The 26,117-nt window shown below is 44.0% G+C and overlaps 1 protein-coding gene across 1 annotated transcript in view; it reads left to right on the top strand.

The window, feature by feature from the left end:
- Positions 1–9,121: 9,121 nt before the first annotated feature.
- SLC45A3 (solute carrier family 45 member 3) overlaps positions 9,122–26,117 on the top strand; it is a 50,755-nt gene continuing 33,759 nt past the window's right edge. Inside the window, exon 1 of the mRNA XM_054980960.1 lies at positions 9,122–9,228. The gene's annotated coding sequence lies outside the window, so the exon portion shown is untranslated. The remainder of the gene's footprint in view (positions 9,229–26,117) is intronic.

Raw genomic sequence — 26,117 nt, 5'->3', positions numbered from 1 at the left:
ATTAGGTTGGGCCCAGTAGACCTAAAACCAATGCCTCAAATATCTGCTACACTACTGTACAGAAACAGAATGGCTGGTTTTAATGTGCAATAAGAACTTCACTCATTATGGATATTTTTGCACAGGCAGGCAAAGCTAAAATAGCCTCTGTGTTCTTTGTAGAACCATCTTGTAACTGGTTTAGTAACCAGTTAAAAGCCAGACAATTAATCACCAACACCCCTTTAAGGCATGCATTCCAAACATTCTGATTTCTCTTCTGCTGCTGACTCTTTCACCTTTGTAAGGATGACCTCCTGTTAGTCTGCTGCAGGTGGGCACTTTTAGATTTGGCTCAGTGAAAAAGATGTGCTTTGTCTGGAATGTGTGGCACAATGAAAGCAGCGAACATTAACATTTGTCCAGCTACTTTCCTCCAACACTGAATAAATGACGTTTCCTGGCTAGAAACCTTTCCACATGAGTTTTAAATGCTATCGTTTTCAGAAATGTAAATAGAATCCAGCTCTTTGTCCTTGCAGAGTGAGCTGGAAAAGCATGGAGCTTCCACAGGAAACAGCCATAGCATTCTCCACCCTTTAGTTGTCTCCAAGAGCCATGCCAATGGATTTGTTCCCACTGGTTCAAGTGACTCTAAGTGCAGGTGTTCCATGTGATGTTCCCTATGCAGCATGGGTTCTGGTCTGCAAGAAACAGCTGCCCCTACGTGGAAAACAAGGCATCTCTTGTGCAATAGCTCCAGAATCAAGAGAAAACAAGCAAGGGATGAAATGCTGATCATAGTAGATGGACCAGCAATATTTAATGTTCGAAGAGTCCGACTGCATCTGGGTTCCAGTGGTTAAAATACAGGCCTAGTCATGAGCTGCTATAAATTGGCTTTGCTCCACAGAACTGTGTGCTTGTCTAATTGGAGAACAGATGTTTTCATCCCCTCATTCAACATTTGCGCCTTTGTAAGCATTTGTGCAAACACCAATTTGGTCACACAGATGTTTGGAGAATGTCCACACTCATGTATGGATGCCACAAACTCATGTAGCATGAAAAGCAGAGGGCTCTAAATTGCCCAGTGTGAAATTAATTTATACGCAATATTGCAGGAGCTGAAACAAGCTGCCCATTTAACACACACAAATGCCACTTGGGTGTCAGGAGACACAGACCTCAAACCTGTGAGGTCTTTGCAGCAGTTGCCCAGCCTACCCAACATCAGGCACAGAGACTAAGGCTGAACAGAGCCCTCTTCAGGCTGCAATGAACAGGAGACAACCAACAAAGCCCCCCCCCCCCCCTGCACAAGGCTTCTTTGTGTTCCCAGAAGAGTGCTGGAAGCTGCTGAACTGGCTGTTCCCTTTCAGATCTTTGGTGTATCTAGTGTTAAGCTCCCTGAAGGCAAACTCTGTCTTGGCAGAACTTGACCAGTATTAACTGAGCCAAATCTATTGAGTTGCATCATAAGTGATCTCTGTTTTAGTCCTTCCCTACTGGGGTGGGAGTTAAGACTGCAAGTCTAGGCACATTTACTCATAAGCAAGTCCAATTGAAATTAGTGGGAGTTTTACTTCCAATCAAAGATGCATAGGCTTTCCTAGTTGCAAGGGATTTCTTTGTTCCTCTTTGCATTGATGCCACAAAGGATGCATGGGTGGCCTATAAAGAAGAACAATCTTATTACCATTTAATGGGAGTTTCTGCCCTTTAAAAGCCTTCCCTCCCCCTTAAACCTTTAAGGAAAAAACCCCACCTGAGTATGTGAATCTCTGTAGGAAGGGATTATCGGCAGAATTACACCAAAACACTTTCTGGACTACAAGTAAGAAAGTGGTAAGCACGGAGAGGGTGCCCTGTTCGCTCAATGGGCCAGCCTTTCCTTCGGGCGAATCCTGACCATGTATGCTATTGTACTCAATACAAGACTGAATAAACAATTTCTATCAGTAAACTCATTTTTAAGGACTTTTAAAAAAATGCTTTGAATATTAACATTCCAGTATAGAAAATGTAGGCAGCAAATTTCTGTTGAACATCTTGCCTTGTATCTGTTCCTTCTGATAATGAACAGACCAGTCTGTACTGTGAATAATGTTACAGCTGGAAAGTAAAAAATGAGTTTCCAGATCTTGTTGGTGATGATGATTAAAAAGAAAATTGTGTTAATAGTGATAACACAATGACACAGAATATAAACCCTCAAATAGGTTAAGGCCACACTAGGGCATCATTAACGAACAATATTTTGCAACAACAGATCAGTCTCGCCCAGGTACCTCTAGAACCTTCCCTAAAAATGTTTTAATATACTGTATGTGATTTTTCACATTTTATTTGAATTTGTTAATAACATTGTATGACTGACATCATCTTTTCATTTCATGTTGCAGCAAAAACAAACAGGAGCCTTGTGGCATCTACAGGGCAATCCTAAGAGTCACACCCTTCTAAGCTCATTGATTTCAGTGGGTTTACAAAGGTATAACTAGAATTGCACTGCTAAAGATGAACAGTTTTAAAAATTCTGGCATAATATTTTAAGGAATATAGTCCCATCAGGTGCATGTAGAAATTTATTTATTATTTACTGTTTATTTTTTGTAATAAGTTTATAAAACTGAAATATCGCAAGAGAAAAAAGGACAGCCTCTGCAAAAGCATGTTGTGAGAGTTTCAAGTCATGCCTTTAGGTTCTCTGAATTCTCTTTCTAGCAGCTGTTAGGCTCCATAGGCACTTTATTGGCAATCTAGCCTATTCACCAGCCTGCTTTGAAAAGATTTTACACCAGAAACAATATGTAACTAGTTAAGTTAGTTTTCAGTTTAGTTTGATGGTCTAGTTATTTAGCAGCAGAGACCAAAATGTTAGCTGTAGCCTTTAAGGGAAAGGGACTCAGGAGGGAGTAAAATTGCTTGTGGTGCAACTCATTTTTATCTTTCCCTTCCAACACCTGAGAATCCAAAGGAGACAGATTTTAGGGACAAGCAAGTAATAACTTATGGATTGCTGTTCAAACATCAGATGCTTTTGGAACTAATAATTAAACAAAAAAAGTGGAAGTCTTCATCAACTAGCTTCAGGTAAGATGCACACTGAGTAAGTTTAAACTTTTAATTTCTTTAGATATTTATATCTTGTCCTATTTTAATCCTGAGTCTTAAAACAATATAAAACTATAAATTAAACAATAAAAAGAACAATTACTTCTGATAAATAAAATAAAAACAAGAATAACAACACAATTCAGATAAACTGTTACCATCCACTTTGAAAGTTGATTTTTTAAAAAAATCTCCCTCTGTACTGTGCACGCTTGATTTTTCTTTACATGCATATTGAGTAATTTTCAAGTTAAATTCAATGCAGATGAATATACAGACGAACATGTGATTGAAACCACACACACATTTATCTAGGTACTAGTCCTTGATTTCATTTGGAAAGTGAACACACATTGTTGCTTTTTTACAAACAGATGTATACACACAGATGAAGGATGTACATGCATTAACTGTAACATGTAAACTGGGCTTCTGAATGCAGCCTACAGAAAATATCATGTCCCTTGCTTAATATAATAACAACAACAACAACAACATTCGATTTATATACCGCTCTTCAGGACAATTTAATGTCCACTCAGAGCGGTTTACAAAGTATGTCATTATTATCCCCACAACAAAACAGTGAGAAGGAATAATAGTGAGAAGGAATCATCAATAATTCCTATTGACAAGACCTCAATAATGAGGCTCATAAGAAGAAAGGCAACCCTTCAGGTATGTGAACCCTGCCTGTGAAAGGCTTTAAAGGTCAACACTCTAGAATCTTGATTTTAATCTGAAAGCAAATTGGAAGGCAGTGCAGTTGCTCTAATGTTAATTCAATATGACCTCAGCATTCCACTCCAGTAAGAAGCCAGGCAGCTATATTCCATTCTAGCTGAAGCATCTTCGGGGCAGTCCCAAATATAGTTCATTTCAGTAGTCAAGCTTGAAGGTTACCGATGCATAGATTAGCACAGTAAGATCAACCCTATCCAAGGAGGGAGAGTCTTCTCATGAGATTGAGAAATGCCAGCATTTTAAACCCAGAGCAAGCCTAGGTCTAAAATGACTCCAGATGTATACCATTAATTTAAAAGGTGTTCAACCATTTGAGAAAATGAACAAAAATCAAACGGCAAACTTTTCATCTAGTAGTGTTTCTTTTATGGAAAATTGAAAATCAGAGAAATATCTCAAACTGGCCCATGTCTATAGGCACAAAACAAATCTTCAAACAAAAGTGAAGCCGCATGATGGTCAAATTCAAAATGAAGGATAAACAGTTTTTGAGTCAAATGATGACACTGGAATGAAGAGAAGCTCCAAAGCAACTAGTGGACCAAACTCAGCCACTTGCCGTGTCTGTCTGCTCTGAAATGGAGGGCACCGGTGCAAGGTTAAGTGTCAGTAGTTAACATCTCTCCAAGATAGGAGCAGGCTGGCTTGTCTGTCATGATTTCCTTGTCTTCATGCTGATCACCCTGCGGTATACCAATGTGATTAAATTTTAAAAACAAAACGGACAGGGAAGAGGTAGTGTTATATTCATGACGGGAGTTCCAGGCATCAGGGACCGCAAGAAAGAAAATAATAAACATATATGCCACAGTAGTGTGCTTTGGAAGGTTCTGGGAAATGATACGTGGTTAACAGCCCAATCTTACCCATGTTTACTTAGAACACAATCTCATCATGCTGGATGGGATTTCTTCCAAAGGACTGCAGCCTTAGGCTCTTCCCTTAACAAGGTTCCTGTAGAAACACCCACCCCACCCTGAATCATGTTAAATGTTCAGCCAACTAGTTCAAATGTTTTCTGTTTGTGATCATTCCCTTTACAAAAGCATGTAGGGCCTTCACATAGCTCCATTCCAAGGCAAAATAGTATGCTGAATTTTTTTTTTACATTTATAAATTCAAATACACCAACAAAGTGGTCTCTTTAAGAAGCACTTTTCTTTCGCCACTTAGTTCTTGCAAAGCTAATTTTGTCATACTTATGAGTAACACTGTAGGATATCTTGATTTTTCTTCTATTGAGCCAATATGGGTTTTAGCTGGGGATACTGGGCTTTATTAGGCAAGCGATGCTTAGATTCTTATCTGCCCATATGTGCTATTACTTCTGTTGAACAAGATAAGGGTTGTAAAATATTTTGTACTGCAAAAGAGCTCTAATAATACAAAGGTGTAGACCAGGGAAGAAAACAGTGAATTGTTCTTGTTTTGTCTTGCTTTTAGTCTAATTCATAATTAATACAAACTGAAATCCAGTGTGGCGTAGTGCTTAGAGTGTCTGACTAGGAGCTGGGAGACCAAGGTTTGAATTTCTGGTCTGCCATGAAAGCTTGCTGGGCGACCTTGGGCCAGTCACATGCTCAGACTAACCTACCTCACAGGGTTGTTGGAGGAATAAAGTAGAAGAGAGGAGATTGATAGAAGGCACTTTGGGTCCCCATTAGGGAGGAGGGGCATAAGTATATAAATATTTTTGATGGAGAACTTATATTCCTAAAAATTTCTCGCCCTGCGGCTGGTATTGACACAGTCTCATATATTTATACTTTGCTTATTTTTGTCTTGTTGTGTACTATACAACCTGCGTCTGTCCATCTTTACAGTCTCAAGAACAGACAATTAGCTGAGATGCTTTTGCAAAGATTTTTTTGCCAATAAAATAGCACAGATACGCTCTGATCTGGATGACAGTTCCAATATAGGAGAGGTGAAGGAAATATTTAACACACTATCTGGTTCTCATATGGACCACTTTAAACCAGTTACAATGATGGATATTGACAGAATGCTGGTGCCTGTGAATGCACTGGATCCTTGCCCATCTTGACTGTCAAAATCATGTAAGGACCCACATAAATGAGCCCTTGAGGTTTATTATAAATCCATCACCAATTCAACGTACCTTTGCTCAGCCACTCAAGCAAATAAATTGAAACTGAACCCAGATAAGATTGAAGTGAAGCTGGTTAGGAAGGCAGAGATCTTGAAGGACACTGTACTCCTCACTTTCAATGGAATTCATCTGACTCTTGCAGAGTCAGTAAAGAATCTACGAGTTACCCTGGATCCAGAGCTACTGCTAGAAAAGCAAGTTAAATTAGCTGCAAAAATACTTTTCACAAACTCAGTATAGCCTGGAAGATGGCCCCCTACCTCGACACTGCCGATCTGGCCACCTCAGTCCATGCCATGGTAACATTGAGACTTGATTACTATAATTCATTGTATATAGGTCTCCCCTCTAAGTTAACTTGGAGACTCCAGTTGGTGCAGAATGCTGCAGCTCAGCTATTATTGGGAGTTAGAAGGAGCATAAATATTACTTCCATTCTGCAGTCACTCCATTGGGTACTTATCAGTTACTAAGCTCAATTCAAGATACTGGCTACCACATCCAAAGCTGTTCAAGGCCTTGTTCTATCATATCTACGGGACCACTTCTCTCCCTTTGTTCCACCATGGCAACTTTGTTCATCTGAACAGGGGCTTCTGCAGGTGCCACCTTAGGCAAAATCAATAGCTGCCGCTACAGATGCATTCTCTCTGGTGGCGCCACTATATGGAACGGCTTACCTGAAGAGGTTAGGAAAGCTCCCACTCTCCTGACTTTCCATAAACTATGCAAAACTGAATTATTCAAGAAGGCTTTTTTACTCAGGAGGGCTGTAATGCAAGGAAGCAGTGTCAGCGAGATGCATTAGTAAAGGGATAGGAAGTGACAATAGATTGTACTACTATTTGCTGTAAGTATGATCCTACTGGGTAGTTCCTGTTGTTTAATATGTCAGTTGTATAATTGCTTTTGCTTTGTTTCAGCATTTCTTTATTATTATTATTATTATTAATTGCATTTCTCGACTGCCCTCCCCGTCAGATGAGCTCAGGGCGGTGTAACAACATACAATTTATAACATACAGTTTAAAAACAATAAACATAAACATTAAAACGCTATTCCACATATAATAAAATTTCTTGATTGGCGGAACAGGCAATAAAATTTCTCAATTGGCAGAGTAAATATTAAAATACAGCATTTTAGGCACAGGGCTTGGCTCTTAGATCATGCTCTGCACCACACTTACGAGCTCCTGCATGGGTGGTGGACAGTCTTCAGTGGTATGGCTGGCGAGAGGACAGCCTAACCCCCACCAAATGCCTGGCGGAACATCTCCGTCTTGCAGGCCTGGCGGAAAGATAACAAATCCCGCCAGGCCCTAGTTTCCTCAGACAGAGAGTTCCACCAGGTTGGAGCCAGGACCGAAAAGGCCCTGGCTCTGGTAGAGGCCAGATGGACCTCCATCAGCAACTGCTGATCGAAGCGACCTCCAGGGAACATACGGGGAGAGGCGGTCTCGAAGGTATGCTGGGCCCAGTCCGTATAGGGCTTTGTAGGTCAACACCAGAACCTTGAACTGGACCCAGTACTCAACTGGTAACCAGTGCAGCTGACGGAGGATGGGTGCTATATGTGCCATGGTTGGAGCTCTGGCAACCACTTGTGCAGCTGTATTCTGAACCAGCTGCAGTTTCCAGATCAAGCCCAAGGGAAGCCCTGCGTAGAGCAAGTTACAGTAGTCTAATCTGGAGGTGACCGTTGCCTGGGTCACTGTCATAAAGTCATGGGTCAAGTTGTTGAGCCTGTCTTAGGCAGAAAAATGAGGATCAAACAACTGCTGCGACCTGTGCCTCCATAGACTGGGAAGCATCCAGGACCACCCCCAGGCTCCTCACTCTCGACACCGGCGTCGGTGGCACTCCATTGAGAACGGGGCGCTGGAGTCCCGCACTCATGGATCTTAGACCCACATGCAGGACCTCCGTCTTCAAGGGCTTCAGTTTCAGCCGACTCTGCTTCAACCATCCAGTCACAGCTTCGAAGACACGTTCCAGGACATCTGAGGCAGAGTCAGGCTGGCCGTCCATCATCAGATACAATTGGGTGGCATCTGCATACTGATGGCACCCAAGTCTGAAACTCCATACCAGCTGGGCAAGGGGGCGCATATATATGTTAAATAGCATAGATATTGGATATCTGCTGTTTTTAAATCTTTGCAAATTTGCATGTATATATCTTATTACATAGGCGCCCCGTGGCGCAGTGTGGTAAGCTGCAGTAGTGCAGCCCAAGCTCTGTTCACGACCTGAGTTCGATTTTGGTGGAAGCTGGGTTCAGGTAGCTGGCTCAAGGTTGACTCAGCCTTCCATCCTGCCGAGGCCGGTAAAATGAGTACCCAGTTTCCTGGGAGTAAAGTGTAGATGCCTGGGGAAGGCAATGGCAAACCACCCCTTAAAAAGTCTGCCAAGAAAACTTTGTGATGTAATGTCCCCCCATGGGTCAGTAATGACTCGGTGCTTGCACAGGGGACTACCTTTACCTAAATCTCCAGTGGAACCCTAAGGCTGCAACTAGAATTACATGTGTAGCTTGATTCTGTATGTGTTTATTCAGGAACTCAGTACTGTTAATTTCCGTGAGGCTTCCCTCCCAAGTCATTGACCCATTCTACATAGTTGTACCGTGGGAGTTAGAATGTTAAGAATAGGAATTGGCCAGGATCTGATTTCGAACGCCCACTCCCCCATCTAGCTCTTTAAAGAAAACAGGATAAAAATGTCTCACAGATAAAATATTGAAATGTACACCTAAAAACGTTAAGTGTGGCTGCTCCAGCTCCGTGTATCATATACTCCTGCTCCTCAGGGAGCTGTCCCTATTGACAGTCTATGCAAGGTAATCAGCTGTGTGGCTGCAGTGAACTGGCTAGATACATTGGGTCTTACTTCCCACCGAGCTTGCCTAGGGTCCTGCTACACCGCCTACTTTTGAGGTGGGGCTGTCCGCATCTTCCTAAGCGCCCTTCCCTCGAGGACAACCCTGCTCCCAACGAGGAGGCGCACCTGGGAGCTGGGCCGCATCCCCCTACGGGCCGCTTTCCGCCCACTTCTCCAGGTCGAGATCGTCGCGGCTTCAGCCCATATCAGCTTCACTCCTCCCAGCGCGGCAAGCGACGCATGCGCTTAGGAAGCTGGTGATTTAAAAAGCGGCAGAGCGAGAGACGCTGGCTGGACTGACGGTCCTCAGAAGCGCGGTGGCTGAAGGGGCAAGAAGCGCAGCGGCGTCGCCTGGGCAAGAGACATGCAGGCTGCTGCGCCCTCTTTTCCAGGTACCTGGCCAGGGCGCGCCCGGCGCTCTTGCTTTTGCGCGAGATCCGCTTGCCGTAGGCGGTCAGAGGTGATATGCCTCTTTCGTTGCAACCCTCCCGCGGAATGGAAGCGGCGGAGGTGATTGCCCAAAGGAGCCACGCCTCCTCGGCAGCGCTTAGCTGCGCCCCTGCGCTCCCCTGGACCCGCGGGCTGCCTACGGGGGAGAGGCACGGGGCAGACAGGCACCGCGCGCGCCTCCGTTCAACCGCCCGCGTTGCCTGCAGGGGACAGCCTTGGGAGGCGGCGGGGATGGAAGGGGGCTTCGCTTCTTCAGCATCGCTGCTGGCTCTCTTCTCCCTCTCCCCCCCGCCGCCCACCCCCGGCGCCTCGTTTGGAAACTGTGCTGTTTTCCTCCTCGGGGTTTCGCCTCCAGAAAAGGGGGGGGGGGATGAGTCACGCGGTTAATCACCGGTGTTTATTTTGGTGGACTCGCGGCGAGCTTCACCGCTGCCCAACCTCGGAAAGGTTCCGCGCTTTGCTGCTCCCAATTTCCTGGCTGCCCCAACTTGGGGCATGTTGTGCTTCAGGGCACTTCGTTACAGCCGAGCGATGTCGCGGGTGAATGACTGCCTTTACTGTTGGCTTCTTAATAAGCGCCAGTTGACTGGTTGGGCAAAGGAAATAGCCTTGCTAGGCAAGAACCGAGCGCGCGTTCCGCCGCCCTTCCCACAGCTCTCTGCCTTGTGCAGATGGGCTGCTATTAAGCCCACTCAGCTAAACGAGGCTTCCGCAATAATTAGGAGACGCGGCTCTGCTGAAGCAGGTCAGTTGTTCTAAGCACGGTGTAAACCACATATTTGATGGAGACCAGTTGCAGGCGCTCCTCTATAATCCCAACGAACTCCAGGGCTTACTCCCTTCCCCTTTGGTAAAGGACCTCTTTCCCCATATGATACAATAAGGCAGTGCTGCTCTTAAGGCTTAGGGCAATTTGCTGGTGGGCCACAGAACAATAAAATAGACCATTCAGCCTGCGTGACTGAAGTAGAGTTTGGTTTATTTGGCTAAATTTGTGTGGAATTGCATCTTTCCATGCGGTGATGTGTATTTGAGAAAGGTAGAAGGGTTGCTCAAAGAGATAAAGGGGAGTTACGTTCAGTGACCAACCTATTACACAGAGGTAGAAAAAGCATGCCCTGGTGGTGGGAAAGTCATGTGGCCCTCATTTATAAGTGCTCAGCGCTGCGTCTCCTTTAAATACAACACTCCAGGGAGAGTTTCATGGTGTCCATAAGTAAGCTGTTAGAAAGACTGGTCAACTTGCTGTTCTAATCGATTTCTTTATCTGCATTCTTTTTCCTTTTCTCTTCTCTTCTTGCATAGACAATGGTTGATTACAGACTGCAAGAAATAGTTTACTTTTTGTAGTAGATTATTTTGGTATATGCAGGCTTTTGAGTTTTGCAGGATTCTTGATCAGCTCTGCCTGCCTGGGTAAAGCAATAGATCCGAAATTCCCATACTGGCAGAAATCAGTCCAAAAGCTGTTGCCTTAATATTCCCTCCACAGCTGCTGGCTTCTAGTAGCACTAACTTCCTAAGATAAGGTAGGCTATAGCCCAGTCTTTTAGTTTGGTTTATCTGTAATAAGGAGCACTTTCTAAGCCAAGCATATAGCAGTGGCTTAGTACAATGATAACAGAAGGTGCAAATATTTGAGAAAGGAGTAAACTGAATGCTTTCAAATACATCCAGCTGTGTAGTCAGTGTGCTGATGTTGTATTCAAGCTCCTTCATAAAATTCCTTTTTCTGCAGTTCTTTGGCATGTGTGCTTCTTCTTATGTACTAATGCACACTAGTATTAAATTCTTGGAAACCTCAACAATTTGCGTGATGACCACTTCCTCCATTCCTAATGCATTTCAAGAGATAAACATGCCAATTGCTACAATGAAAGGAAATGCAGGGGTGCCACATCAACATCCTTTTAAGTGCCTTGGTGATCTACATGTGTGGTTCTCCAGCACCACCCAGAAGACTTTTGTTTAGATCCCATGATTATTTGTGGAGTAGTTCTCCTATTTAGGGGCTGTTTATATAGAATGTGTGTGTCAGATTCTTCTTACTGAACCAGAGGAGTTAGCTGTGTTAGTCTGTAGTAGCAAAATCAAAAAGAGTCCAGTAGCACCTTTAAGACTAACCAATTTTATTGTAGCATAAGCTTTCGAGAATCAAGTTCTCTTCGTCAGATGCATGATGTTCGGATCATGCATTTGACGAAGAGAACTTGATTCTCGAAAGCTTATGCTACAATAAAATTGGTTAGTCTTAAAGGTGCTACTGGACTCTTTTTGATTTTTCTTACTGAACGTTATCGGGATGAATGCCTAACAAAACTGGGATCAAAACTATTGGAAGTCAAAATAAATGATTATTGGAGAGAAGGTGGATGCTCACTGGGACAGTCTCTGTAACAGATTGGGAAAGGTGTCTGCAAAGAAGCCTGACATATTTTGCCTGTCAACATGGCTGTATCTTGTGTTAGTGGTGATTTACAGACTGGCTTTGGAACTCAACCCTTAAACTGAGCCCCTCACCAGGGCAACTCTGAGATAAGTTGGCCGCATGGGGGCCAGAAATGGGTGGTGTCAGGGGAGGGGCTTAATAGCCTCAGTTCCCATGATGCCTGTGGAGCCAGCACAATGTTGCCCTGGCGAAAAACCCTGTTATAAGTATTTCCTCTGAACTCAGTGGGAGCAAAAGAATCCTCCTGCCTGCCACCCACCATACCTATAGGGTCATAGTGCAGCTGAGGATTCTGGCTAAGAGTGCAGCCCCTCACTGGAAGGGCAAACAAGGTCAAGCATATATAAACCCCAATCAGACCGGGCATCTCAGGTCTGTTAAGCTTGTGCCGTTTCACAGCACAGTGCCATTCCCCGTAGTCTTCCTGCTGTATATATGGCTGGCTTCAGTATTGGGGCCCAATGAGGATTCTGTGGTGGGGCTCTCCAGCCTTTTTGGGTCTGTGGGCACCATGGGAATTTTGAGAGGGTGTGGCGAGCACGACCCCAAAATGGCTTATGCAGGAGATAGGGCCAAACACAATACCTCTCTCCTTGCTTTGCAAAAGAATCACAGAAAGGGAATAAAAAGAAATGAAGGATGGCCCAAAGTAAGGGGGAGGAAGGGAGAAAGAGGGGAAAAAAAGCCCAAAGGAGGCACAGAACCAAAAGCCCAGTTTCTTTCCAGTCCTCCTGATCCTCCAGCAACTGCTATTGCAGATATGGAAAGCCCTTTCATTTGAATGAGGGCAGCCAGTAACAAGCCCTGGCTTACAAAGACACTGCCCACTTTCTGAAAAGCAAATCTGGTGGGCGCCGTGTTGGGGAACCATGCCCTATGGGTTGCCCATTTGGCTGTATAGTTAGAGCAAGAGTTTCCAGCCTTCTTGAGCTGGTGGGCACTTCTGGAGTTTTGGAAACAAGAAGTGAGCACCACCAAGAAATGTCTGGCACAAAGGGCATGGCTAGCAGCTACAGGGTTGCTGTGGGCCTGGGGCAAATCACAAAACATTGGAAGATTCCACATTAACAAGCAGTTTCCAAATTGAGTTTAGCGTGAGATGCTAGTTCTAGACCTGCGTCATCCTTGTATACTACTGTTTATTGGCTTAATGGTTGGTTTGAATGTGAGTCTTGCCTTATTCCTAACTTGTTGGGATTCAAGTTCCTTCCCCTTTCTTACTCAAATGCTTTCCTCAGTGATTTATGTGTATGTGAGTAGGGATCCCATTCCCCAGGTGGGGGTGGGGGGTTCCCTGCTCCCACCTCCCCCCCCCGTCACTGCTTACCTGGCTGGTGGAGGGAAAGGAGGGGAAAAGGCCTCCCAGGCATCCTCCTGGAGGCTGGTGCGACAATGACACACCAGCCTCCAGTGGGCGGTTTGGGCTCCAAACAGGTTGAATCGGGCCCATTTGAGGCCCAAATCAGCCTGCAGTGAAGTGCGTGCATGTTCCTCAGCCTTGGGCAATGATGTCAGTTCCTGGAAGTGATGTCATTGCACTGGTGCAGGGCTCTGTGCATGGACGAAGGAGCATCCTAGAACAGCAGGATGGTAAGTGCTGGATTCCCGCTCCTGCTGGGAGAGTTAGGGGACCTGGCAACCCTATGTGTGAGGAACATGGCTATCTAATATGACAAGGAGCATCTTCATTAGATCCTTGAAGGCTTTCGCTTTCACTTAACAGCAAGTACGCAGAAGCATGAGCAGACAAAGGGTTCTTTAACTTACCAAACAAGGGGGCAGTCGCGGTGCTGCTTGCAGTGGCTTAAGTTGAGGACTCTGTTCCTCTGTATGCCTCACAGATATCATTTCCCTTGTACTAGTTACTCCTGCAACCATTCCACTGCCTCTCATGACCACAGTTCCCTACATAGCAGTTGTCTAATTATGCAAGATCCTAAGTCTTGTACTAGGGTTACCATCCTGCTAATGGGATCTGGAATTACAACTGATCTCCAGACTGCAGAGATCAGTGCCCCTGGAGAAAATGGCATGTTTGGAAGTTGAATTTTATGGCAGTGCATCTCTGCTGAACTCCCTTCCCTCCTCTAACTGCTCTCCCCAGGCATTGCAAGGAATTTCCCAAACCAGAGTTGGCAGTCCTTCCTTGCACCCTGAATAAAATTATGAAGTTTGTACGGCTAAGTCATTTGCCCAGTTGACTTTTATTATGCAACGTGAAGTTTTCTGGTTGCTGCATTAAAGCTTTTATTTGGCACCCTAGACCCCCTAATTACAAGTGTTTACACAAGGCCTGCTTCTCATGGTGTCTTGATGTGTTTTGACACGTGAGGCTTAACTTGGTCTACAGTGTACCTAAAACATTAGCTGGGATGTGTATTTGATTTCTGTTTGCAATCAAAACATTCACAGGGCATAAATAGCACACAAGAGGCTATTTCAGAGTCATAGGAGTGGCAGAAGCCTCCTCTAGCATGGTTTGTGCGTTACCAGAACCCCTATATAAGCAAATGAATGGAAGCTAGTCCTCTTTTTTTTTTTTGCCTGTTACAGTGATTATGTTCACACTTTTATACAATGCCTGCCTTTTGACCAATACTTTTAGCAAAAAGCAGACTTGGAATCCCCATTATAAACTGCTCTGCAAAATGAAGAGAGAGCTAAAATGATCAAAAGGCTCATTTTACCTTATTGGATGGAATCTTCTTTCAACACTGGTAAAACTTGCTGCACAGAATTCAGTATTCTTCAGAGGGTTGCTGTTCATTCTAGTTGAATCCTGTTGTTTAATGGTCTTATCCAAAGGTTAGTTCAAACCCTTAAAGGTGAGCTTGGAGAACAGTTCTATACTTGTGAAAGTTGGTTTTAAAATGTGTCTCCCTGTAGTGCCCCACCTTAACTGTGATTCATTCTGGATTTCTCTGCATAGCATTTTTAATGACAACTTTGCCCACAAGGTTTCTCTTGCTGGACTGGCATAACGACTGGGTTTAGATCTCATAGGGCAAAGTAAACATTAATTTGTGCCAACCTTTTTTACTGGGGTATTAATATCTCTTATGACTGTTTCTGAGCTGATCCAGAAGTAGAACAGAATATGCCCTGTAAAGTAGTAGTGTAGGCAGCACAAATGAGAACATCTCTGCATTTAAGGAAGTAGTTTTGTAACTGCTGGCATTTAAACTGGAATAAGCGAGATCAAAGTGGACTCACACTTTAGTAGATGTAACATATTCTGTACAGGTTACAGTTCAGTGGGGTGTGTTTCTATTATGAGCTGCAGCATTTCCAATTTGAGACTGTGCGGGATGCCTAAGCTTCAGGGGCTGTGAAGCCTTGACCAGCTTGGTAAACTAGAGTCCAGGCCTCTGTGGAACTACATAAGAAATCTTTCTATTTTCTCTTCTAGGAGGTCCTTCGAACTTGTGGCACTTTCCCTCCCTATCCAAATATGTCAATTCCTGTTTGAAGTCTGAAAATATTTATTTTAACATTTTGCCAGTTGAAATGTGAGAGGAGGTAGGCCCCGGGAAAATAAGAAATTGACGAGAGGAACACAGCTCAACATTTTTTTCCGTTTGGGTTGGGGAGGTGAAGGGGAGATTGAAATACATTCTGAAGCAAGCAGGTGCTTGATGTGGATAGTACAAATAAAAAATCTTAAAAGCCCATGTTGTGGGTTGCATCTACTCATAAAAGACACCCCCTCATGTGTCTATTAGTAGGATTATGTATTTCTGGGGGGGGGGTACAATGTTGACATCCATCCTCTCGGAGCGGGGCCTTTTCAGTCATCATCACCCCAGTACTGTGGCACACCCTCCCCATCATTTCCCCCGTCATTTGTTTCCCTTCAGTTTGTTCATCCATGCTTTTAAAAAGGAGCCTTTATTTATTGAAATTGGCTTGTTTTTGATTGCTCTTGCTACAGTTAATACATTTTTATTTTGTTCACAAATGCTGCAGGTAACTTTGTAAATGAAACAATGTACACGTAGTATAAAATGCTGGAATTAAATCTGAAGAAAAAAGCTAAAGGTTGAGAAGCTGATTCTTCAGTGAAACAGGGCATTGACCTTCCCTCTCTGGGGAAAAAAAACCCTGTTGCAGCTGTTTAGTCAGAATCACCTGCTCTGGGCCTGACTTAAATAAACCATAGGGTGAACTGAATCATGCTGGCTTACTGAACCACAAGAGCTGTGCCGATTTCCTTAGTATGATGTAGTGACATAAAAGCTTGCCAAAAAGTTCTTTTTAATCTGTTATATAGAATGTTTGTTTTATTCTAGTGTTTTAAAAATCATTGTAACCCGCCGTCACTTCTCTTTAGGAGACAGGCAGGCTAAAAATGTCTCAAATAAGTCCCAACTAACATTGAAATCCTCAGTGGGCTTAGACTTGAGTAACTCTGCTTAGGATTTCACTGCAAATTGAGCCTGTAGTGCAGAATGCCACAATGGTGCACTGAAATGTTAAGGGACCAAAAGTTCACTCTCCTTCTGCATCTGAAATGTCATCAGAATACTTGGGGCTCATATTCTCTGCTTCTGCACTGTGGCAAAATCTTGGTATCACTAGCTCGTTAATGCAGACCATTGAACTTGTACCCCTTGAGGTTTCAACATTTTTTTCTTTTAAAAATGTAATCTTTTGAGTTAAAAATCTTGAACTCCAAATGCTGACTTGATTAAAGATCAGTGGGGGCTCTGAGTGTTGTGATGCTGATAACACCATTTGGCATACTATGAGGACTAGATGTATCATGTAGCAGTGCCCTTGAGTCTGAATTCTACTTATGTGCAGTCTTTGGGAACCAACATTAGCAAGACGATTCCTTTTTGTGGAAAGCTGGTCTCTTTATTTGAGGTAAACATGAACTTCCTTTCTCGGACAGCAATGTTCTTTGCAATGGTTGTTGAGTCTTGCCTGAGATAGCATCAGAATTCATTTCCACAGTAGTGCTGTTATTTGTGTGTGTGCTGTGGCTCAGCTGTCCGTTTTCTGGCAGCCAAACGCTGGCTCGCCCACAAAGATGCCAACATATTGCCTCGGGGAGGCCTTGCCAGCTAATAGTGCAATGGGAGTCAGCTGTATTTTCAGTTTTGAAATTATCTCTCTAAGCGCTGCTGGGTGGAGGGGCGACGGCTGCACCTGGTATTCAGAGAACATACAGGACTTGAGTTGCAGCTAGAGATGACTAAGAGAGAGGAACTCCTTTCTCCTCTATCAAATATAGGAACTACGTGATGGAAGCACCATATTTGATGGGACGTGTGCATAATAGTAATCAAGGTTGCAATGAGCCCAACAAGACTGGACAAAGCAACATGGGCTAGTTGTGCCCTCTGAGGGCAAGATGCAGCAGGCCCTTTCCCCATCTTTTGATTTCCATGAACAATGTTACTGTCCCTCCCGCTCAAAAGCTATTCATCCTTGTCCCCCTACTCTTCTGACATTATGTTACTAAAGAGAATGGGCTAGTGTTTAATTCCTATGTCTTGCACCTCTCTGTTAATTGAGTAGCTCCGGTGCTGGTTCCCATATGAGTCCTGCTCCTAAGCCACTTTGAGGCTCCTTTGCACATGCACATCCATCACTTAATTTCTCAGTGCTGAGTCACTGATTATTGAAGACTTGATGACTTACAGCTAAATGTTGATGTTTAGATCCCGCTTTTCTCTCCCATAGGGACCTATTGATTCCTATTGATTCCTATTCAATATTCCTATTGATTCAATATTCCTATTGATTGTATTAACATGATGTGTAATCTGCTTTCTGTCTCAGTGAAAAAGGCAGACTAGAAATGTAATAATAAATAAAAACAGCTTACAACGTCATTCACAACAATTTTGTGAGGTTAGGATGAGAATCCAAGGTGACCTAGTGAGTTTGAAATCCATTTGAACTAGGAGGGGGTTTAAACCAAGGTCTCCTAGATCCTAGTTCGACATATAGAATATTTTTAAATTTTAAATATATTTTCTAACCTTTAGTACACAATTTGTTCCCCTCTCCTTATATCAACCTTTTTTTAAAGGCTACAGTTTTACAGATGTTTAGGTGTTCTGCACACTTGATACTCCTGTGGTGATGAAGAACTTGGATAAGTACCATTGTCTGATTCTGAATTCGCAGTAGCCAAAGAATCTCCATGTCAGCCATAAACATGAATTAGGAAAAAAACACACACATTTCTGTCTTGACTTAGAACATTTTTATTTTAATATATTTTTAGTGTATTTCTAAGCCCACCTTTCAGCCAAAATCAGTTTCCCATCATGGCTTAAAACTATCAAAATGTACCATGAAGATACAATACAAAATGTTAGGACTATTTGGTTGCAGATATTTCTCACGAATTACTATTGGGATTCCTCTGAGCTTCTACTGCTGTGTGACATGGGAACAGCTTTTTGAAAAACACAAAGTACATTTCCTTGAGTTTTGGCTGTATGTAAATTTTTAAAAAATGAATAGTAGTTTCAGTGCAAAGAAAAAACTACCCAAAATTCTAAGAGAGATGGGAAAAGGGTGTGGTTGTTCACCTTAAATTTTCTATGTATAAATTTCTCCTTATGTTTCTCTGTCTTGCCCAGGATGGCTTGACCTACCTGCATGGTGCTCCAACTGCCCCCCCCTTCTAAGAAGTGTTTGGTTTTAACCCCTCAGTCCTCACCCCAACAATGGGAAGGTGCATGTGTTACTGCATTTACTCACATTCTTCTCTTGTTTTTGTCTCAGCTTTCCCTTCCTTCTCTCTGTTAAAAGTTAGGGTCAGAAACCATGGCTGGATCTGACTTTTTTAAAAGTGAAGAACAGCTCTCTCTCTCTCTCTCTCTGTGTGTGTGTGTGTGTGGGGGGGTACTTCTGAGTCAGGTTCCCATGCCATTGTCCTAACAGAAAGTGGCTCTCTGAGCTACTGTTTGCCCCACTAGGGCAGGAGAAGAGAAGCAAAATATGGGTACCTGCCTCCCCTTCTTTCCTATTGGGTTTAATAGCAACTTGAGTGATTATTGGGGATTTCTACTGAGAAAGTGGCATGGTAGATGACTCTAAACCATTCAATACTGTAGTTCTTTGTTCATGTATATCCTCTCTTTCATCCTGAGGGGGACCCAAAGCAGGTTACATCATTCTCCTCTCCTCCACTTTATTTTCACAAAACTCAATTAGGAAGGTTAGGTTGAGAGCACGTGAATGGCCCAAGATAGGGGGCTGCTAGGTCTCCCGGCGGGAGGGGGCCCTGGCACTTACCCTGGTTGATATCCTTCTGGCAGGCTCAATGACATCACTTCCAAAAGTGTCATCACACCCATTGGCAGGCATGCTCCTGTGCTTCACAAGGGCCAATTTGGGCCTCTCTGAAGCATGAGAGTACAGGCGCAATGATGTGATGTTGTCGCGGCTGGCCAGGAGTGCACCTGCTGCATGCTGGCCCAGGAGGTTTTTGCCTCCTGGGCCTTTTCCCCTTGCCTGTCAGGTGAGTGGGGGCTAGGGTTGCCAGATCCCCTTACCCTCTTGGGGAGAGGTGGGAACCAGCACTTACCCGAATCTTCTTCTTGTGCACATATAAAGCTTGCACACTTTTGGCAAGGCACTACGATGTAACTCGCATCAGTGATTTCATCATGCAGGCCCAGAAGTACTCTTGGGCTTCGTGCCGGCCCAATTTGGGCCTCCAAATGTTGTCACATCATGCTGGAAGCTTGCCCCAGAAGGCCCGTTCTCACGCCTTCTCCCCCGTACTGGCCAGGTGAGTAGTGGCAGAGGGAGGAGGTTGGGAGTGGGGGTGGGGGATCCCCCACCTCCACCAGGGAAACAGCAACCCTAATGGCGGCGGTGGTGGTCAGAGACTGTAAGTTGGGGATTCCCCATCCTCACCCAGTTCGGCTCACTGCGGAGCACAGGTGAGCTCCCAGGGCCGGCACATGGCCTGCATGATGATGTCACTTCCTGGAAGATGTGAGTGCCAGTTCTCCAACCTCTGACTGGAAGGGTAAGGGGACCTGACAACCCTACTCCCAGATCCTTACCTGACACTCTGTACCATGTTGACTCCATGAAGCCCTTTTTCAAGTAGCCTTTTTTCCTCATCTACTTCCACACACACAAAAAATCCAGTTGTGGATCTTCCATGCAATGTGAAGTTCAGTCCTTTGGACTCTTAAGCTCATTGGGGCATAGACCTGTTTCGTTGAGTTTCTTTATAATACTTTGTGAATTGATAGCACTATTTCACTGCATACTTCACTTAGGGTTGCCAGATCCCCTTATCCTTCCGGTGGGAGGTTGGAGACCTGGCACATACCTTTGTGGTGGAGCGGTGCGCGCGCGCGCTCCAGGCGTGCATGATGACATCACTTCCGGGAAGTGACATCATCACGCAGACCACGTGCTGGCCCTGCTGAAATCGGAATATGACATTCAAATTATATTCTGTGCCCTAAATTCTTATGCATGCTTCTAGGTACTGATAATGCATGGGTAATGTAGTCTAAAGAATAGCCTCATGTAAAGTGAACTTCAATGAAAAACATTTGATGCTTTGTAAATAATAAAGCTTGGGTGTATTCTTTTTAAAATTACTTTTCAGGCAGGTGTATCCTAAAGGGTGCCAGCAAGCTGGTGTGTGTGTGGATAATCAGTTACCCAGTTACTTTTCCGCTTCACCTGTGTTCTCTATGAACTTTGATTTGGTAAACATAGCCAGAGGTAGGCAAACATCTGAAGAAATTAAATGTAAGCGGCTGGTGGAAAGATTGGGAGTGCCCTTCATCTGCCACAGTCGGCCTGAAAAAGTCTTTTCCTGATTCCCATCCTGTCCATGTGGCACAGCAGCGAGGGAGAGAATGCACGACTGCAAGCCGCTTTCATGCTTCTTATAACCTCTCTGCTGTTTGTTCTTGTTAGCCGTGCTTTGTATTAACACAGGCAAGCAAGATCAACCAGCACAAAGACCTCTTCAACTGTTAGACACATCTTGGAGACCCCTGAGGTCCCTCATCATGATGAGCTCTGATCATTTGGCTTGTGTTGGTAACCATCTTAACTCTATGATGGGACTGAGCTAGTAGCTGTTCTTGAAATTCATATAGGATCTAGAGAAAATAAATTCCTTGCCATGGTAGTCCATATGATTGCTCAAGATGATGGCTAGCTATTCTTGACTTGACTGCTGATTTTTGGGAGGTGTGAAACGATAAAACACAGCCATGTTTCCTATATTTCCAAACTTATTTCCAGTCCCATTAGTAAATATTGATTTTTTGGAGATGTCATTCAATCCTATGCAGCATTATTTAGTCTAAAACTGCTGGTTTCAATGGATTCAGACCGGGTGACTCTACATAGGAGTGCATGGGTAGGGTCTATAAGATATTGGCAGTGAGCTTTCAGTTTCAGATAAAATGTGACAAGAGCTCTTTCATGTGATGTGGTTTCAAGTAATCTACAATTTGTCTTGGGGGAGCATTGAAATTGTGATGGCCGAAATGGCATTTAACTCCCTTGAGGCAGCTTCTCCAAATCTATTTAATTTGCCCTTCTGCTGAAAAGGCAAATCTTGATCCTTGTGCAGTTAACCTTTCTTCTTCCTGTTCCTTTTAATGGGATCACACTGAAATTGAACAAGTGCCAATCTCAGGTTTTTCCTTGTTCCTCAAAGGTTCTCAGTTTCCAAGCCACGCTCTCTTTCTCCCCTCCCTGCCCAGACGGAATAAGGAACCTGCCAGCAAAGGTCAAAGTGTGCATAGAGAGAGATGTTGGCTTTAAACTTCTCTGGCAGGGATATAAATAGCTGGAATTGTAGACCAGAAAACTGCCAGGGGTGGGGGGGGGAGTATTAGCTACCATGTGATTACAAAAAAACCCATTAGTGATGTGTGCGTCTGGGATTCAAAGTGCATCCTCCACTTCAGAGCACAAGGTCGTGCTCTTAACTTCAATCAGAGAAGGGTCATAAAACTCCAAGCCCTCTGTCATAATTGCTTCAAAGCTGGCTCTGGCTGTTACTTTAATGGAATGGCTCTTCTCCCATCCTTGCTTTACTAGTGTTGAGGCATCTCTGTTGGTATCCAAACCCAAAGTGTTTCATCAAATTCCTTTTTGTGCAGTGAATGCTAGCACTGAATTGATCAAAGGGCTGGTTGTGGTTTTCTCAGTGATGATGTTCTGTCTAGGCAGCATTTTCAAAGGCCCGAGCCCATGCCTGACTGGTAGTATTCATGTAGGCAATTGGTTTGGTGTGCAATGAGAAGATGCAAACTCAGCTTCTTGATAAGTCACAAATGAGCATTCAGACATTCCTAGAAATCCATGGAAAACTAAACGGAGTATAGTTTCCTTCAGCATGCAATGTTCAGTCTTAGACAAATGCACATCCTGATCTACTGATTTTAAGATTGTCTCTGAAACTTATTTCTGCTCCCCCTACACCAGCTTACCTCTATAAAAGAACTCTTAACGGTATGAGTTATGGAGGAAGCGGCAAGATCAGCAACCATGAATACTGGCATTTTCTGTAATTTTCCCGTTCATTAGCAGCATCTAGACATAAGTAAGTAGAAGAAAGATATATTTTGTGGTCAATTTGTTTAATGAAGTATTCCTGCTTGCCAAATCCGGCAAGAGGGGCCTTTCATTTCAGAAGCCTTCCCTGGATTTTCAGCCAGACACGTTGATGCAGAATGTAGCAATTTCTCTATAGCGCTCTCTCATTACATGTCTGGCCCTGAGGCTTATGCACTGCATGTAGACAACAAAATGGAAAACATCAGTGATTGTCTTTGACAGCGTGACCAAGCTTGGACCTAAGAAGGGAAATAGTCTGTGATGGTGCTGTCTTCAGCGTGACCTTCTTAGAGCTTGTTGCATTTTTCAGATTCTTGACACCATGGAGTGATGTTAAGCTGACTAAGTATCAGTCTCTGTCTAGAGATGGGGAGGGGTGGGAGGCAGAGCCTCAAATACTTCAGCGCATGTGCCCTTCAGTTTCTGATGTTTCCAGTTGTGGAATCTGGCAGCAAAGCAGACCTCTTTATCTATGACCTTGAAGACTTAAAATCATACCCTCTAACTTTGTTGCAAATTGGAAGCTTGGGCAGGGGGGATGCAAACAGCAAGGCAAGAATTGAGGCTGTCAGATGGAAGGACCCAAAGTCTTCTGAGGTATAAAAGATGAATGTTAAATTTCAATGTTTGCACTGCTGGACCTTTGTGGATAGGCTGCCTGGCTGGAAGTTCTAGATTGCGTGGGATGGACTGGGCACAGTGCTGCTGCTGCTGGAGCTCTTATTCCACATCAAGGGTTGAGTCGTGCAGGGTGAGACATGCCCCCCCCTCCAAATATTGTTTGGGCAAATGTGTGATGTGATTATTATCCTTCTCCCCAGTTGTGTCCTATAGTTGGTGATACTGACCCAATATTCTGAAAAAGCCACGTTTGCAATGCAAAAAGCAGTTGTGAGCAAAAAGCCATTGTTTTGTGAGCAAGAAGAGAAGGATCTGTGTAGTAAAGCAGCGATGTGATGAGGGAGAAAAGGTCCCACTGCTTGGTGGGTTTCTTCTGGCAAAGTCAGGACAGTCACTGAAACACTTTGTTGCCAAATGGTGACTACGTTCATGTGCTGGCATAGCTACAGGGTGAGAATCCAGAGATAGGAGAGATGTGCTTAAAGAGGTCTGGCATGGTAGGCAGCAGCTCAAGGCCAATATTGGATTAAAATGGGGGGGGGATTACTCCGCAACAGCTTCCATCTGCAGTGTGAAACGTGTGTTGGTTGTTCTGTGGCATGTATGAAATGTGTCACTGACCAGTGCGCTTGCCAAGGCATTGGGTCAAAGGAAGGTTGTCCCCTCCCTTCTTTCAGAAGAAGTCTTCTGTAATATAAACTTATGACAATATAGTTTGAAGAGCTTTGATCTTGCAATTGGGTCCAGATTTTTTAAGGAGAGGAAAAACTCTCTTGACTTGAAAGTGAGCATGTTGACAGGAAGGCTGCTTTCCCCACCCAAGTCCCCACTGGAACGAAATCAGCCAGCAGTGCTTGACAGGTTGTACTTTAACTCTGTACCTCCAGGCTTATTTGTGTATTTATTTTTTTTTAATTATGCTTCCTTTCCACCCAAGCAGGGCCCCCAAGGTGGCAGACATTAAAACATTTGAAACAACATTTAAAATGAGTAGTGTATATATAAAATATTTAAACAATTTAATAAAAATGTACCAACATACAAAGGCATATAACAACAAAACCTGGGTGGAGAGCCAGTAAAAGTTACTGGGGGTACACCAAACAAAGCAGTCGGAAGACAACGACAGAGGGAGATAGACACATCTGCGTGGGATGGAATTCTGAAGCTTTGGTGCCGTGGCTGAAAAGTCCCATTCTTGGGTTGCCACCCAACTCGTCTCAGGTGGAGGTGGCACCTGAAGCAGGGCCTCCAGAGATGATGGCTAAATTCCTATGGGAGGAGGTGATCTTTCAAGTATGTTGGCCCAAGCTGTAGAGGGCTTTTCACCTTGTGATCTGGAAATGTTGGTGCACTTAAAAGCTGCTAATTTGCTGGAATTTAAAAACAAAAAAGTTACACAGACAGGATTTGCTTCCTTAATCCCAAAATAAATATCTTCCCAGATCTCATGGGAATTTTGTAAATGAAACTTTGCAAAACAAATGTCGTTTCATGGTGTGCTGGCTCTTGTCATTTTATACTGTGCAATTTAAAAAGCTCTGTGTGTTCAAGAATGCTTTCTAATGAGAAGTATTTGAACTAGGAGGGCGAGGGGGTGAAGATAAATTAAAAGACTCTTAAAATATTAGTTTGAATATTTAAAGGAGCATCACCAAAGATGGTGGTGGTGGGGGGTTCCTTTCCTTGAAGTATGAGCACTTCCTGATGGTCAAATGCAGTGCAACTAGTGCTGTTTCAATTTCTGAGAGATACAAAGGCCCCGAAATTGGCAGAGCTAGAAGGGGCACAAAATGCCTTGGGCATTGCTACATAATACAAAACCTACTTTCTCAAACTTCCCCTAGATGAGGAAGGGGTGGGGAGGGTCAGTATGCATTGTTAGCCCCTTTTCCGTGCTGTTGTTTCTGTTACTGGATACAGAAAAGAATAGAGGGAGGGGTGCTGGGCCACCTGTTGGATTTCAACATATAGGGGAGCTCACTGCCCTTTTGAACAGTGTCTGTCTGTCCTCTTTTTTTCTTGCTTGTCTCCACCCCCCCCCCCCCGCCACCCTTCTTTTCCCTTCCAGTCTCTCAGTATTCAGTTTACAACCATCCCATTGTGGCTGTTGGGCTGGAAGCAGCTGGGTGGACTGTTTCAGGCTCAAGTGTAATTTCAGCTTCTTCAAAAGCCTTTAGAGGCTTTCTTTTTTCCTCTGAAGAGGACAGCAATGCCAACAAGGGGATAATTTGATGGATTACTCTGCAGGGCTGAGAGGCTCTTGGCTAATCCCTTTTGTGTATCTGCTGGACAAGACGCTCAGCAGAAGCCTCCAGCCTCTGACGGAGAAAAGGCCGCTCAGCAGGGTGGGTTTTTACACATTGACATATAAATACAAGTGCTCTGGTCATGTGGGGTGGGGTTTAATCCCTGCCCACTACCATGGCCTGGAGGTTAAGGGGGGCACCTGTTTGGGGCTGCTCTGTTTTTCCCACTTGATTTGATTTACATTTTTATTCTTCTGCTAATAATAACTTGTAGCTGGGGTGGGTGGGTGGAAGCAGGCAAGGGGACTGGAAGAGGGTGCCGCAGACCAGATGCTGGATCTATCAGAACACAGGTCAAGTCTAAGCCCAAGCCTGTCTTAACGTTAGTATGTCTGGAAACACTGCTCTTCTGAACAGGCTTATTTGACATAACTGAAATTGGTAGCAATTATTGTTCTTTGCTGCAGAGCATTGGTGCCAACATATTGGCAAATGTGGCTTGCACCCCCCACCCCCAGTCACTATGCTTGGAACGGATCATTCATATTCATAGTACTTTTATCACTCCTTTCCTCCCAGGAGCTCAGGGTGGCATGACATAGTTCTTGCCTCCTCTCTTTTAACCGCACAACAACCTAATGAAGTAAATTAGACTCAAGGATTAGGCTCTGCAAAAGTCACGGACCCAAAGCTATACAAGAGTTTCATGGCTGAGTGGAATATTTGAACCGAAGTCTCCACAGAGCAAATCTGATGCTCTAAGTATCATACCTCAGTGCTGCCACTCTGGAATATGGCTAGCTTGCTGCATATGGCAAACAGGATATGTGTCAACAGAAACGAACAGCTCAACGATGGTGTGTGTGTGTGCGCGTGCTTTCACTGCAGTCCCATTTCCATGTACCATCCGTGTTCTGCAAAAAAAAAAAAAAGGTTTGTT

Source organism: Eublepharis macularius, chromosome 5 (genome assembly GCF_028583425.1).
Source record: "Eublepharis macularius isolate TG4126 chromosome 5, MPM_Emac_v1.0, whole genome shotgun sequence".
Taxonomy (NCBI): Eukaryota; Metazoa; Chordata; class Lepidosauria; order Squamata; family Eublepharidae; genus Eublepharis; species Eublepharis macularius.
Note: the sequence above shows the minus strand (reverse complement) of the source record. Positions and strands in the feature narration are given on the sequence as shown.